Source organism: Diorhabda sublineata, chromosome 1 (genome assembly GCF_026230105.1).
Source record: "Diorhabda sublineata isolate icDioSubl1.1 chromosome 1, icDioSubl1.1, whole genome shotgun sequence".
NCBI lineage: Eukaryota > Metazoa > Arthropoda > Insecta > Coleoptera > Chrysomelidae > Diorhabda > Diorhabda sublineata.
Genome location: NC_079474.1, coordinates 11,105,687 through 11,122,321, shown reverse-complemented (window position 1 = coordinate 11,122,321; position 16,635 = coordinate 11,105,687). Strand labels below are relative to the sequence as shown.

The 16,635-nt window shown below is 30.1% G+C and overlaps 1 protein-coding gene across 2 annotated transcripts in view; it reads left to right on the top strand.

The window, feature by feature from the left end:
* The window catches only part of LOC130447604 (voltage-dependent calcium channel gamma-5 subunit), a 98,955-nt gene that overhangs the window by 14,965 nt on the left and 67,355 nt on the right, over positions 1 to 16,635 (top strand). Inside the window, exon 1 of one of the 2 annotated variants that reach the window (XM_056784633.1) lies at positions 10,551 to 10,725. The exons of the other annotated variant lie outside the window; for it this stretch is intronic. The gene's annotated coding sequence lies outside the window, so the exon portion shown is untranslated. Of the gene's footprint in view, positions 1 to 10,550; positions 10,726 to 16,635 lie in introns of those variants that run through there. 2 annotated transcript variants of the gene reach the window in all.

Here is a 16,635-nt window from a genome sequence, read left to right as displayed (position 1 = left end):
ATAAATCTTTATTCTAATGTCAAGTATTAAACGGTAATAAAATCAACATATTCTTCTCTAAAATACAATCACTATTAGACTTTTCACAATTTTTGAATATTAAAACTTTTAAAAGCCTCCTGGTAACATCCTAGATTGCAAAATGTCGGCCACAAACTTCCCGTGATTCCAAAGGAAGCTTGTTAAATAAATATTTGAACGTAAATATATTTAAATTAGGTAATTATGTACTTAAAAAGTAAAATAAATAGAATGAAAATTTTGTTTTATTTATATAAATTTTTCTTTAAATAACGTATGTTCCTCGTATTAGAATGTTTATTACTCGATGACACGTGATTTTAATTCGAAATGTTGGTTAAAGGAATCTTGAACTACGTAAATCGGACATTGAGCGTAATATTTATCTGGGCCACTGTTAATTATCGATTCGAAAATAGTTCCATGGTTATAAATCAAGTTAATGAATCTTCTTCTGCTGATAAATGTAAATTCATCAGACCACTTCTTTTTTTTATATAAAAAAAGTTGATCTGTGTATGTATACGAACGGAATTTATAGGATTCATATTTGTATTTAGTAAACAAAGAATTTTTTTATAAATTCATAGACACTTGTTTTTATATGAGATAGTTTAAAATTAAATATTTCACTAATTTTGAATACGGAGACAACATGTTGAGTCATGAGTTATTTTTATTACCACGGTGCATTAAACTTATGTAACCAAAATAGAAACAAAAATTTTGTTTTATAATTTACAATTTTGACGTTCAAAATAAAAGAAACTCCAAACAAATCGTTCGAAAAATTAAAATAAAACAAATTATTTCTTCGTAAAAGGTCATGTTCGTCCGAAGAAAAACGATAATTTGTTCGGTACCTTTCGGTTGCTTAATCAAAATAATATGTCAGTTTTGCGACTGCAAATATTACATTCTGTCGTAGATATAACGTGCTCGTGAAATCAATACAGGCAAACTTTAATCTTACGAAAAGTAAGGTTAGAATATCTCTACGGTAAATTACTTTATCGAGAATTTTATAGGGGACAGGTCCGTAGTTAGTACTAATATTTGAATAAAATATATTTAATAAAGATGTTTTAATTTATAATTCGCTATATAGTATGTTAAATTAGAATCTATTTGCTTTATTTAGAGGTTATTAGCAAATTATTTATTATATTATGAATAGAAATTGTGTTTAAATGATTAATATTATTTTTAACTTTAATATGAACCTGTTTCTATACATTTTTAAAAAATTTGAAGTAGTAGAAAATATTTTCCTTTTTTGTTTTTATACAGCTCGTCACAAAATAATGACGTACTCCCTTTTAGCTCTTATCTTTCTAGATTTGGCGTTTATTGTGCGATGTTGTCGGTTTATTGTTGTTTTTATAGCCTCTTTTAGAAAGCCTACACGCTCTCCCTAATATTACTTTTCGCACTAGTCACCCTAATTCAGGTACTTTATGTAAAATGAAACAGATAGCAGTGGTAGTACGTATTTTATTTAGGAAATGTGTAAGAAAAAAATGCTTTTTATTACCCCCTTATAGGGAATATACAGGACTGAATCTTTTATTTTCTTTTTCTAAATTTCAATTACCGACTTTATTTTTTTCTTTGTGGTTAACTTTCATCGTCATCTGTGAGACTGAAAATTATTTCCGATCATAATTCATGCAGCTATGATTCGAGAAGAATCGACCAAAACAAAAAAAGCTGCAACGCCACTGATCAATCAGTTTCCGTATATTTTCTTCTTCTCCCTTATTCCCAATTGGAGCACTGATCTCGTGGAAAAATTGAGTGCTCATTATAACAGCCAATAAAAAGAATTCAACGACAACCGACGATAAAAAAAGATGTCACTTAATGAGTAATTAAACTTGATGGGAAGGCAATTTCAAGTTTTGATTGCTATTCCTAGTAATCCACCGGTGAGCATGTCTTCCAGAAAGAAAAGATAAAAATACCCAGATTGGGATTACTTTTTTGAAAATTTTGTTATATTTTTGTTATTTAAAAAGAAATTATACCTAGAATACAATATTGATAGTAAATCTTTTATGTACATCGGAGGTAACGTGACATCTACATATTTTCTAAAGGTCAGGGACGGCTCATACCCAATGGTTAGCAATCCGTAACTTTTACAATGTTTGAAAATTGATTGAATTATAACCAAAAAAAACGATGACACAAAAAATGTAGCAATTACATTCCTGAAATTACCACCCTAGGTGAAATTAATCGCACCCCTTATGTAATTAAATTTAAAGTGTTATTTTTATTTTCCAAATTGTTTGAACTTTATATAATGCTTATTTGAAACGAAAATAACACATTACTCAATAAATCGTGTAACTAACTAAGAAAAACACATTTTTTGGTCAAAAATCTACTTAGAGAATATTCCAACGTTTCTCTAACTTCTCGATGCCTCAAAATAGGCCTCAGTTATCTCACTGTGGACTTTTTTGATATTTTCTGGAGTAAATTTCGTCAATTGGACAACTAGAACGATTACCATCAACTGTGTCTGTACGACCACGTTTAAATTCAGCAAACCAATAACAAATGCTTCTTGTCGATGAAGCAGAGCGTGCTTGTACAGTATTCTTTTACATCAAAAAATTGTTTTGAATCCAATATTTTAAAAAAAAGAAAAAGTACCTTCACTTAAATGGCTCTAACTTTTTTCTGACTAATCGAAATATCATGACATTTTACACACAGTCTTTTGAAAGTTGGTACTTCGCCAATGACATATGAATTTGACAATGACAGCGCCATCTACGTGTCAGTCACACGACTCATTGAGTGAAGTCATAATTGATTAAATTAAAAATGTAAATTCAATAAATTTGAAACAAAAATAAATGAAACAATATTTATTATACAAAAAAAAGTTTTGAATATTAATTGTAGAGTTTTTTTACTGAATATGACGATTTTAAAAAAAATTTATATCACAAAAAATTAAAAAGATATGGCGGTTCAAAGTTGGCGTCTTCCCTTTAAACCTTATTATGCTTTAATTAACGTAATTAAATAGCGGTTGGATTTAGATATAGTTAATATCGATACAAAACGAATTGGTTTGATAAAATACAGCGAAAGAACTGATAAAATACGGGGTGTTTCATTTAAACAGAACAAATTATAAGTGCATGATGGCGGCTAAATTTAAAACACCCTGTATGAAATATCAATGAATTGAATACATGGAATTAATGGGGGAATGTTTGTTGTTTATTGGTTATAATTTCACGCCTATAGTTTCGTTATTCAATAAGAACTTTCAAAATTTAAAAAAACAATCGAAATATTTCAATTTTAAGACATTGTACACAAATTATAGTTAAATTTCGTGTAGGATTCTAAAATAAAATAAAATTCTGTTTTATTGAAAACAACAAAGTCTATTTTTGATCAAAACTTTTCGCGGCGCATCCTATTCAACACACTTGTCTGAGAATTGGGACAATCTGTATCTCTAATTAATTGAAAAACAAAACGTCTGTGAATGTTCTCAGAAATAAAAAAAAAACTTATACTGGTCGCCGAGGTTTTAATTTAATTGAAATAACAGAACAAGGAAAACTTTTTTTTTGTTTTCGTACGCTTCAACCTAAACCAAGTTGTCTGTTCAATATTGTGTTTCTGTTTGCCCTTTGGAGACTAAATGGAAACACAAATCCCCACTGTCCTGTTCAACCATTGTGATAACATGGGGATTATACGACAAAACTCATTTTAATGAATTTAAATCCGTCGAGGTTACAACTTGATTTAAAACCGGAAAGCTAACGTTCAGGAGACAAAGAGAAAAATTATAATCCCAATAAAAACACGTTTATTGAAATACTTTTTTTATTATTAGAGAAATATGGTATCGTATTAACAAAAATTCGATAAAAAAGTGTCAGTTTAAAAGTCTTATATGTTTAAAATGATTTCTAAGACATACTGTATACATCGTATATCTTAAGTTCAAGGTTAAATATGATATAAAAAAATTTACGTTGGGTTACCACTTCCAATGTTTCCTGTTTTAATTATTTCAATAAATGTGGTAATCGTATCTGGAATGAAAATAAATATTTTTTTTTAAGAAATATGAGTGAAAAAACAAATTATTGTATAAAATAGATGAATTTGGACTATAGTTATAGTTTGGGAAAGTAATATCGATAGACTAACTTTTTTGAGAATTCGAAAAAACTTTTACGGTTGATATCATTTTTATTTTGCATTGATAAATAAATTGTAGTTATGAAAATTGTAGGAAATTTCAAGCTCTATAAGATTATGAAACAATATTTTCGGAAAATAAATTTTGAATACTCAATTTTTCAAAAAATGTCGAAATTTGGACCTTTCACGCTTATATATTATTATATTTGATCGTAGAAAAAACTTGTACACATCAAAATTGTGGGAAATTTTATATTTTATAAGATTATGAAACATTATTTCCGAAAAACATAAATTTGAGTACTTAATTTTCCAAAAATTGGCGAAAAAAATCGAAATTTGGACTCTTACGCTTTTACCATTTTTATTTTTCCTCGTACAAAAAACTTGTGCGTATAAAAATGGTAGAAATAATATATTTTATAAGATTATAAAACATTACTTCCTAAGAACAAAAATTTGAGTACTTAGTTTTCCAAAAATTGACGAGAAAAGTCGAAGTTTGGGACTTTCCTGCTTATATCTTTTTTATTTTGTTTTGATCGTATAAAATACTTGTACGTATGAATATTGTAGAAAATTGTATGCTTTATAAAATCATAAAACATTATTTTCGGAAGAAATTATTTTGAATACATAATATTCCAAAAATTGGCGAAAAATATCGAAATTTGGGACTTTCATGCTTTTATCTTTTTTATTTTTGCTCGTACAAAAAACGTCTACTTATAAAAATGGTAGTAAATTTTATATTTTACAGGTCTATAAAACAATTTTGCCGAAAAAAAATCATTTTGAAAACTTAATTTTTAAACAATTGTCGTAAATGTCGAAATTTGGGACTTGTATTCTGATATCTTTTTTATTTTTGCTCTTACGGAAGGATTGTACCAATGAAAAAAGTAGGAAATTTTATGCTTTATAAGATTTTAAAACAATATTTTAGAAAAAAAAAACATTTTGAATAATGAATTTTCAAAAAATTGGCGAAAAATGTCGAAATTTGGGACTTGTATTCTGATATCTTTTTTATTTTTGCTCTTACGGAAGGATTGTACCAATGAAAAAAGTAGGAAATTTTATGCTTTATAAGATTTTAAAACAATATTTTAGAAAAAAAACATTTTGAATAATGAATTTTCAAAAAATTGGCGAAAAATGTCGAAATTTGGGACTTGTATTCTGATATCTTTTTTATTTTTGCTCTTACGGAAGGCTTGTACCAATGAAAAAAGTAGGAAATTTTATGCTTTATAAGATTTTAAAACAATATTTTAGAAAAAAAACATTTTGAATAATGAATTTTCAAAAAATTGGCGAAAAATGTCGAAATTTGGGACTTGTATTCTGATATCTTTTTTATTTTTGCTCTTACGGAAGGATTGTACCAATGAAAAAAGTAGGAAATTTTATGCTTTATAAGATTTTAAAACAATATTTTAGAAAAAAAACATTTTGAATAATGAATTTTCAAAAAATTGGCGAAAAATGTCGAAATTTGGGACTTGTATTCTGATATCTTTTTTATTTTTGCTCTTACGGAAGGATTGTACCAATGAAAAAAGTAGGAAATTTTATGCTTTATAAGATTTTAAAACAATATTTTAGAAAAAAAACATTTTGAATAATGAATTTTCAAAAAATTGGCGAAAAATGTCGAAATTTGGGACTTGTATTCTGATATCTTTTTTATTTTTGCTCTTACGGAAGGATTGTACCAATGAAAAAAGTAGGAAATTTTATGCTTTATAAGATTTTAAAACAATATTTTAGAAAAAAAAACATTTTGAATAATGAATTTTCAAAAAATTGGCGAAAAATGTCGAAATTTGGGACTTGTATTCTGATATCTTTTTTATTTTTGCTCTTACGGAAGGATTGTACCAATGAAAAAAGTAGGAAATTTTATGCTTTATAAGATTTTAAAACAATATTTTAGAAAAAAAACATTTTGAATAATGAATTTTCAAAAAATTGGCGAAAAATGTCGAAATTTGGGACTTGTATTCTGATATCTTTTTTATTTTTGCTCTTACGGAAGGATTGTACCAATGAAAAAAGTAGGAAATTTTATGCTTTATAAGATTTTAAAACAATATTTTAGAAAAAAAACATTTTGAATAATGAATTTTCAAAGAATTGGCGAAAAATGTCGAAATTTGGGACTTGTATTCTGATATCTTTTTTATTTTTGCTCTTACGGAAGGATTGTACCAATGAAAAAAGTAGGAAATTTTATGCTTTATAAGATTTTAAAACACTATTTTAGAAAAAAAAACATTTTGAATAATGAATTTTCAAAAAATTGACGAAAAATGTCGAAATTTGGGACTTGTATTCTGATATCTTTTTTATTTTTGCTCTTACGGAAGAATCGTGCCAATGAAAAAAGTAGGAAATTTTATGCTTTATAAGATTTTAAAACAATATTTTAGAAAAAAAAAACATTTTGAATAATGAATTTTCAAAAAATTGGCGAAAAATGTCGAAATTTGGGACTTGTATTCTGATATCTTTTTTATTTTTGCTCTTACGGAAGGATTGTACCAATGAAAAAAGTAGGAAATTTTATGCTTTATAAGATTTTAAAACAATATTTTAGAAAAAAAACATTTTGAATAATGAATTTTCAAAAAATTGGCGAAAAATGTCGAAATTTGGGACTTGTATTCTGATATCTTTTTTATTTTTGCTCTTACGGAAGAATCGTGCCAATGAAAAAAGTAGGAAATTTTATGCTTTATAAGATTTTGAAACAATATTTTAGAAAAAAAACATTTTGAATAATGAATTTTTAAAAAATTTGCGAAAAATGTCGCAATTTGGGACTTCTATGCTGATATCATTTTTATCTATGCTCGTAGAAAAAACTTGTAACTATGAAAATTGTAGAAAATTTTATGCTTTATAAGCCTATAAAACAATTTTGCCGAAAAAAATCATTTTGAATACTTAATTTTCAATAAATTGGCGAAAAATGTTGAAATTGAGACTTTCACTCTGTTTTCGAAAAAAAAAAAAAATAATATTTAATTTTTAAACAATTGGCGAAAAATGTAGAAATCTTGGATTTTTACGCTGGTATCTTTTTTATTTTCTCTCGTACAAGAAAATCGTGGCAAAATGGTAGGTAATTTAATGTTTTATTAGCTTATAGAACAATATTTCCAAAAAAAAATTAACACAATTTTTCAAAAATTGTTAAAAACCTCGAAATTTGATACTTTTAACTACGATATCTTTATCATTTTTGCCCGTACAACAAATTGTACTTCTACACCGATTTTACCCATTAATTTTTCAATAGCTATTCATTTTATTATTATTAACAATTTCGAGATCCAGTTTTATTTATTCGATGAAGAAAACGTTTTAGTTTGTTATACAGTATAAAAAAAATTACAAAATTTGATTAACATATTATTTTAACAATTAAACTGGAACAAAATTAGTAATTTTTGTTATACGATATTTTTTAGAACCCAAGCTCAGCATTCAGTTTACGCGGCCGCCATTTTAAATTTTCACATCAATTAATTATTGTATAAATAAAATAAAATAAATAAAATTGTAATTATTGTATAAATTAGAAGTTAAATTTTTGATGAATTTTCCAAAAAAGAAGGGTTAAAAATAATTTTTTTGAAATATATTCTTATTATATTATAAAACAAAAAAAATTCCTTCGATTTTGATATCCAGAGTTTTTTCGTATTATCAAAAACGAAAGAGTTAAAACTGAAAAACACTGATATAGAATGTCCTAACTGCAGAATTTCGAGAAAATGATTAGGGGTCAACATATTTTCCGAATAGAAAGTGATTTTTCTAACTTTTCTCAACTATTCTTATTTTAAAACCGAAATTAAATCTTCAAATTGTAGGCAAGTTTCCAGATAACCAGCTAAAAGGCAACCGCGGTTTTCTAAGTTCGACGAGTTTCCCCATTCATTTCATCCTTATCTCCGAGAGCGATGTGTCGGTCACGGAAAATAGGAAATTATTCATCACGCGAAAGAACTGATTAAAATAACGTCACATTTTTCTAGTATAAATTGAAAAAAAAAAAAAATAAAAACGACTCAGTACTTTTTGCTTTTATTATAAATAGGTATTACTGCGAAAAATATCTAAACTGGTATCTTTGCTACCTCCTTCGTACATTTATAAACGAAAAAATTCGATTTTCTTATATGTATAAAGAAACAAGGAGTTGAATCGATACCACAAGCGAAAATGTTGAAATAAACTCGACGATATCGTATTTCCACATCCTCCATCCGTTAAACGTAATAAAACAGAATTTTGGACAGTTTCCAGCATAGGAAATTGGTTGGTGATCTGACTTCGTTTTGCAGATTCTACCACGACAGATGTTCATCCGAGTTAACCAACATAAATCCACATAGAGCAGTATTTATAAGACATACAAGACGGGCAGACATACCTCTAGAACAGTCACGTTAAAGATACGGCCCGCGGGCCAGTTCCGACCCCCGGGCCTGCCTTCGTTTTGCAGAATCTACCACGACAGATGTTCATCCGAGTTAACCGACATAATTCCACATAGAGCAGTATTTACAAGTCATATTCGACGGGCAGACGTACTTCTAGAACAGTCACGTTAAAGATACGGCCCGCGGGCCAGTTCCGACCCCTGGGCCTGCCTTCGTTTTGCAGAATCTACCACGACAGATGTTCATCCGAGTTAACCGACATAATTCCACATAGAGCATTATTTACAAGTCATATTCGACGGGCAGACGTACGTCTAGAACAGTCACGTTAAAGATACGGCCCGCGGGCCAGTTCCGACCCCTGGGCCTGCCTTCGTTTTGCAGAATCAACCACGACAGATGTTCATCCGAGTTAACCGACATAATTCCACATAGAGTAGTATTTACAAGTCATATTCGACGGGCAGACGTACGTCTAGAACAGTCACGTTAAAGATACGGCCCGCGGGCCAGTTCCGACCCCTGGGCCTGCCTTCGTTTTGCAGAATCTACCACGACAGATGTTCATCCGAGTTAACCGACATAATTCCACATAGAGCAGTATTTATAAGACATACAAGACGGGCAGACATACCTCTAGAACAGTCACGTTAAAGATACGGCCCGCGGGCCAGTTCCGACCCCCGGGCCTGCCTTCGTTTTGCAGAATCTACCACGACAGATGTTCATCCGAGTTAACCGACATAATTCCACATAGAGCAGTATTTATAAGACATACAAGACGGGCAGACATACCTCTAGAACAGTCACGTTAAAGATACGGCCCGCGGGCCAGTTCCGACCCCCGGGCCTGCCTTCGTTTTGCAGAATCTACCACGACAGATGTTCATCCGAGTTAACCGACATAATTCCACATAGAGCATTATTTACAAGTCATATTCGACGGGCAGATGTACGTCTAGAACAGTCACGTTAAAGATACGGCCCGCGGGCCAGTTCCGACACCTGGGCCTGCCTTCGTTTTGCAGAATCTACCACGACAGATGTTCATCCGAGTTAACCAACATAAATCCACATAGAGCAGTATTTATAAGACATACAAGACGGGCAGACATACCTCTAGAACAGTCATGCTAAAGATACGGCCCGCGGGCCAGTTCCGACCCCTGGGCCCGCGATCGCAGAGAACGCCAGTATCACCATCTCTTATCAACAAGCGGAAATATCCTATTATTTTTGTCGAGAATGATAGAATCTTAAATAAATAAAATGTTAAAATGATCCTGATTTTCAATCTGGCACACCTACGACTTCAAAATTTAATATAATAGTATGGCCCTCTGCAAAATTGAGTTCGACACGTCTGCTTTAGAATCTGCTATCAAGACACGTTTTTTTCATTGCAATAATAAAGTCCTAGGTCTGATAATATCCGCTAGATGTCAGAAAGATCTTTTTCTCGGAGACAGATTGTTATTTCCTTTCGGAATACTACTGGATCAAGTTCTGGTGATCTTCGTATACTGTTTGTAGTTCTCAGTTGACGTAGAAGAGAAATCTTCATCTTTGTTAATAAAAAACTAAAAATCTATCATAGATATTTCATAAACCTTACAGGGATTGAGACGACTCATCAAGCCCAAGAAAACGAAGCAACCGACTTCCTCGATTAGTTTTTTTATGTCTATTAACTTTTCCTTTCAACTATTTTCTTTTAATATTTCTAATTACCGCCAACATTCTATAGGAATTTATTGTTTAGTTTTATATTCGTAGAAGCAGTGACTTTGTTTGATTCCAAGATTGGGAAAACGGCGACGAACATCTACGCTTGCGCTTCATAATTTCAGCATCTCGACGAAAAGGCGTTGCGACGATATTTTCAGTTACAGGAAAAGTTGAACGGGGGTAGATTCATACGGTCGCGACTTCGAACATTACGTTGTGGATTTTTACATTTCTGATACAAAATGGAAGGGGAATTATTAGAAATAACGTAATTTTTCGATGGGTTGTTTAAGTTTGTTGTTAATTATGTTTGGAGCATTAAAACCACAAGGTAGGTGATTGAAATTTAAAATTTTTAAAAACTAAGGTAGTTTTTTTAAATTATATTGAAATATTTAAATAAACGTCACGTAATTATGACTAACGTCATTATATATCGAACAAAATTAATTGTTTCGTAATAATAATTCAATAAAGCTACAAAAACGTTAAAAAACTGGTTGAAACCGCTTCTTTCCGGCCATAATTATCTCATTAATATGTTAATGTTAATTTAATATGTAAAAAAGTATATCTCGAATGAATCGATTGAAAAATCGATTATAATCTAAACAATAATAACGGCAAATGTCAAAAAATAAATATCTCAATTAAAAAAAGCTTTTCATTAATACTACATTCCGTTTTTACATTTCAAAAGTTCAACAAAGCTACAAAAACGCTAAAAAACTGGTCGAAACCGCTTCTTTCCGGTTTAATAACGTCATAGTTATCTCATTAATAAACGTGGTAATTTAATATTGACACCTAGTTGTTCTATAATATAATAAAAATGTATCTCTCGAATTAATCGATTGAAAAATCGATTATAATCTAAACAATAATAACGGCAAATGTCAAAAAATAAATATCTCAATTAAAAAAAGCTTTTCATTAATACTACATTCCGTTTTTACATTTCAAAAGTTCAACAAAGCTACAAAAACGCTAAAAAACTGGTCGAAACCGCTTCTTTCCGGTTTAATAACGTCATAGTTATCTCATTAATAAACGTGGTAATTTAATATTGACACCTAGTTGTTCTATAATATAATAAAAATGTATCTCTCGAATTAATCGATTGAAAAATCGATTATAATCTAAACAATAATAACGGCAAATGTCAAAAAATAATTATCCCAATTAAAAAAAGCTTTTCATTAATACTACATTCCGTTTTTACATTTCGAAAGTTCAACAAAGCTACAAAAACGCTAAAAAACTGGTCGAAACCGCTTCTTTCCGGTTTAATAACGTCATAGTTATCTCATTAATAAACGTGGTAATTTAATATTGACACCTAGTTGTTCTATAATATAATAAAAATGTATCTCTCGAATTAATCGATTGAAAAATCGATTATAATCTAAACAATAATAACGGCAAATGTCAAAAAATAATTATCCCAATTAAAAAAAGCTTTTCATTAATACTACATTCCGTTTTTACATTTCGAAAGTTCAACAAAGCTACAAAAACGCTAAAAAACTGGTCGAAACCGCTTCTTTCCGGTTTAATAACGTCATAGTTATCTCATTAATAAACGTGGTAATTTAATATTGACACCTAGTTGTTCTATAATATAATAAAAATGAATATCTCGAATGAATCGATTGAAAAATCGATTATAATGTAAACAATAATAACGGCAAATGTCAAAAAATAAATATCTCAATTAAAAAAAGCTTTTCATTAATACTACATTCCGTTTTTACATTTCGAAAGTTCAACAAAGCTACAAAAACGCTAAAAAACTGGTCGAAACCGCTTCTTTCCGGTTTAATAACGTCATAGTTATATCATTAATAAACGTGGTAATTCAATATTGACACCTAGTTGTTCTATAATATAATAAAAATGTATATCTCGAATGAATCGATTGAAAAATCGATTATAATCTAAACAATAATAACGGCAAATGTCAAAAAATAAATATCTCAATTAAAAAAAGCTTTTCATTAATACTACATTCCGTTTTTACATTTCAAAAGTTCAACAAAGCTACAAAAACGCTAAAAAACTGGTCGAAACCGCTTCTTTCCGGTTTAATAACGTCATAGTTATATCATTAATAAACGTGGTAATTCAATATTGACACCTAGTTGTTCTATAATATAATAAAAATGTATATCTCGAATGAATCGATTGAAAAATCGATTATAATCTAAACAATAATAACGGCAAATGTCAAAAAATAATTATCTCAATTAAAAAAGCTTTTCATTGATACTACATTCCGTTTTTACATTTCAAAAGTTCAACAAAGCTACAAAAACGCTAAAAAACTGGTCGAAACCGCTTCTTTCCGGTTTAATAACGTCATAGTTATATCATTAATAAACGTGGTAATTCAATATTGACACCTAGTTGTTCTATAATATAATAAAAATGTATATCTCGAATGAATCGATTGAAAAATCGATTATAATCTAAACAATAATAACGGCAAATGTCAAAAAATAATTATCCCAATTAAAAAAAGCTTTTCATTAATACTACATTCCGTTTTTACATTTCGAAACATTCAAACCATTGATTGCTTTCACGTTTTCCGATGTTGTATAATTTTCGATATCGTGACACGTATAACGGAATTACGTTATGTTTCCGGAAAATCCAATTTTTCATTTAGATTTACAATGAACTTTCATTTAAAATATTACGGGATACTTTTCGATCACTCAAATATCAAATTACACGATTTTTGGATTTTTGATTTTTAATAGTTTTTTTTTTGTTGTGAAAATCCACTTGTATCTGTCAAGATTCACGTCGTAAATCACGATATTAGTGTCATAATAATTCTTATTTGCTTCTATGGAGAACTAATGGAAATTCCATGTTAGAGATTTCTAGAAAAATGATACTGTACGAGGTTAATACGAGATATTAACACAATTGTATATCTTGCGTGATGTTTTTTCTGATATTGTCTGAAAAATGAATGAATATCAGCTTAATAGTTCTAAAACAAACAAGAAGGTAGATCCTTCATATTATGTATGACAAACCTCGTTGACAAGTTACCAAAAGCCTCCTTTAAGGTGCTTAATCCCATTATTTAACTTGGATTTAAACTTTCCTTCATTTTAATGTGATCCAAAAGTGTTTACTGTTTATTTTAATATACAGGGTATTCTTTGAAACTAGTTGTGTAGTTTTCTAACGTAGTTACGAGGGATTATGAACAAATAGCACTGTTTTTATTCATAAAACTTTTTCAACTCGATTCAATTCCACTTGAATTACATTTAAAAATAAATTGAGTAGTTGTAATTGGTTTATTTCAATTAATTTATATTTATAAACGTGATTTTAAGCAAGAAATTTGATATATGTATGGTAATCCGTGAGGTAACATTCTTTCATTTATAATTATTTGTGATAAATGTATTTAAAACGAATTTTTTTTTCTATTAAATCACGGAATTGGAACGTTTCCTAATTTTAACAAGAACGTCCTTTCGTTAAGGTGTAATTTCCTTTTTGATCCGAAATCGGCAGTTTAATAAAAATCTTTTGAAACGAATTTAAAGTATATTTTTAGAAGCTATTACGTATTTATAAAATGTCACTGCTTTTTTATACTTACTTTTCCAATTTATCATACTAATATACCGGGCGGGCCACAAAAACCCGTTTAAAGCTTCATGGAGAGAGATTCGTTGGTTAAAGTTTGGTAGGATTTTTTGGAGTAGGTCCTGATATAGGAATAGCTCCTCTGCAGAGACAAAAGTGGCCGCTAAAAACTCGTTGAAGTTAGTTTTCGACAACGAGTTATTTGACACTTTATGTACGATGATCAAATTCTGAGCATTTTTAAGTTTTAGTCTGTGTTTTCAGGTGGGAAACTAGTCCATCTTAGTCCGGTTCTGTTTAGTCGATTTTTATAAGCTTGAAATTGTTACATATATTTTAGATATTGTGATTTATATTTTAATAAAAGCATAAATAGGTATTTTGAATATTAAACTAAATTAATATTAAAATAACGAAAACTCTGTGTGGATATATTTTTGGAGTCTGCAATGTTTTGGGTCGCTAGAGCGAAAAATTACAATTTACAAAATTTCAGTCACAAAAAATCAAGCAAAAACGGCCGCATTTGGCTAAGAAAGAGCACCAGCTCAAAATTAATCAAAATTAATGAATTAAAGTTTTAATTTCTACCTCATGCACACTCTTCGCCAGATTTAGCCCCGTGGGATAATTTTATGTTCCCAGACGTGAAAAAACGGCCCGTTGAAGAGATGATACCGTCAGTTAATGGCTATTTTGAGGAGCTTGACGATTCTTCTTATGAAAATGGTATCGAACTTTTTTGTGTCTTTTTAGTTGGAAAGATCTCCACTTTTGTTGCGTTACGTACACACATTTATGGGCCCCAACTCGTCCAACTTGCTTTTCAACAAATCTTCACTTTATAAATCGATCAATTGCATTTTGTGTTGAAGAGGATTTACTATGAATCTTAAGAGTTATTTTGCTGGTTTTGAATTGTTCAAATCTATCAACAAATTCATCTTTAATTGTTCTACTATTGCACTTGTTAATAAAATCAATAAAATCAATAATCGGATCGATTCTAGTACCTTGTATAGTCGTCTGAAAAGGGTAGTTACCAGACAGTAGTTTCTAGCTTTCCTGTCCAATAAACCATTGGATATTGAATATAAGGACATGGAAAGGTCTAACTATAGTTTAGACACGAAATTTATCGCTTCTACAAGATGGCTGAAAAATTGTTGATCGATTTTTTCGAGTTGTATAAAACGCTGCTTATATTTTTAGCCTGTCAGTACACTCGCCAAACTGGAATCGGCGAACCCACCGAATGGCCCAGAATGCATACTTGGTGTTGTCCAAAAGCGTTGCCATCGCGTCTCTGAACGGTCTACTCGCAATGCGGGCTCGGTAGAAGATGGATAGAGACAAACGAAGACCCGTATAGATGGTCCTCGAGCTTTTCATACCAAACAACTGCTCCAACTAAACAAGCGCAAAATCAGACTCCACAACCATGAACATCACGGACGATCCGGAGTGTCGTCGGAGGAGGACGAAACCACACACCAAATCATCTGCGAGTGTCCTGCACTTATAAGAGCGCCGTTTAAACACCTGAGCGAACCCCACAACTTGTCTAATGTCATCAAAGGGTTCAAGGCGAAGCTCAAAGGGCATCGGCTTCTGATAACGTCAAGTGGGGTAAGACGGGCCTATCGAAGGTCTCCCTAGCCGCTCACAACTATGAACTATGGACCAATCAGTACAATTTATTCAATTAAATACTAGTGAAACGTTAATTATAGTTAGTTTCGAATATTATTAATTAGATTAAATTTTTTATTGTTATTAAGGTAGAATTTGTACCGGTACTGGCCTAGTATATAGATCGAATGCTGTCACATAACCTATTTAAAATAGAACGTATTCAATCAGTCGAAAACCGAACGAAGCTGGTTGAGAGATTATTTTTCAGTTAAGCCTGCATTGACGTATAAAATCGGACAGAGTAGAAAGGAAAATCAACTAAACCGTTTATTTCCGCATAAAATTCACTATTTAACTCAGATAAAATAAGTTTTTTCATAGAAAAAATATCAATTTTATAAAGTTGTAATATACCAATGACGTGGTACAACACTCTATCTTTATTTACTCTCTACTATTTATTCCCTATTTGATTTATAATTAAAATCGATTAATCTATCGATTATCTCTTCTTAAAGTTTATTTATCGAAGAAAAATAATGATCAGAGCGTGATCAACACGTGAATATCATCATAATATAGCACACTAAATCGGGTATAGTGTCTGAAAAGGAGATTAATGACACTAGCTAAGAAGTGAGCTAAAAAGTTCGAGTGTCTATTGAATCCTTCGTGTGTACAAAGTTAATCATTAGGTGGGCGACCCAAAAAAGTGACCGTCAAGAAAAAAAATCGATTTTTCCTTAAAAAATTCACTCAAGACATTGAATATCGATACACCTTTAGTGTTTGACTTCAAACTTAGCCAGATAAAGTTGAATCGTCTAGTAGCATAGAAATATGGTTGGTTACTTCAACTTTCAACGTCAGACCTCATTTCATCATTTTTTGAGTATGTTTTGTGCAAAATAATTTTGAAAACGTCTTCAACAGTTATTAAAATCAACTTTTCTTCAATTTTGCTATGAGTAATGATATATTGGATATT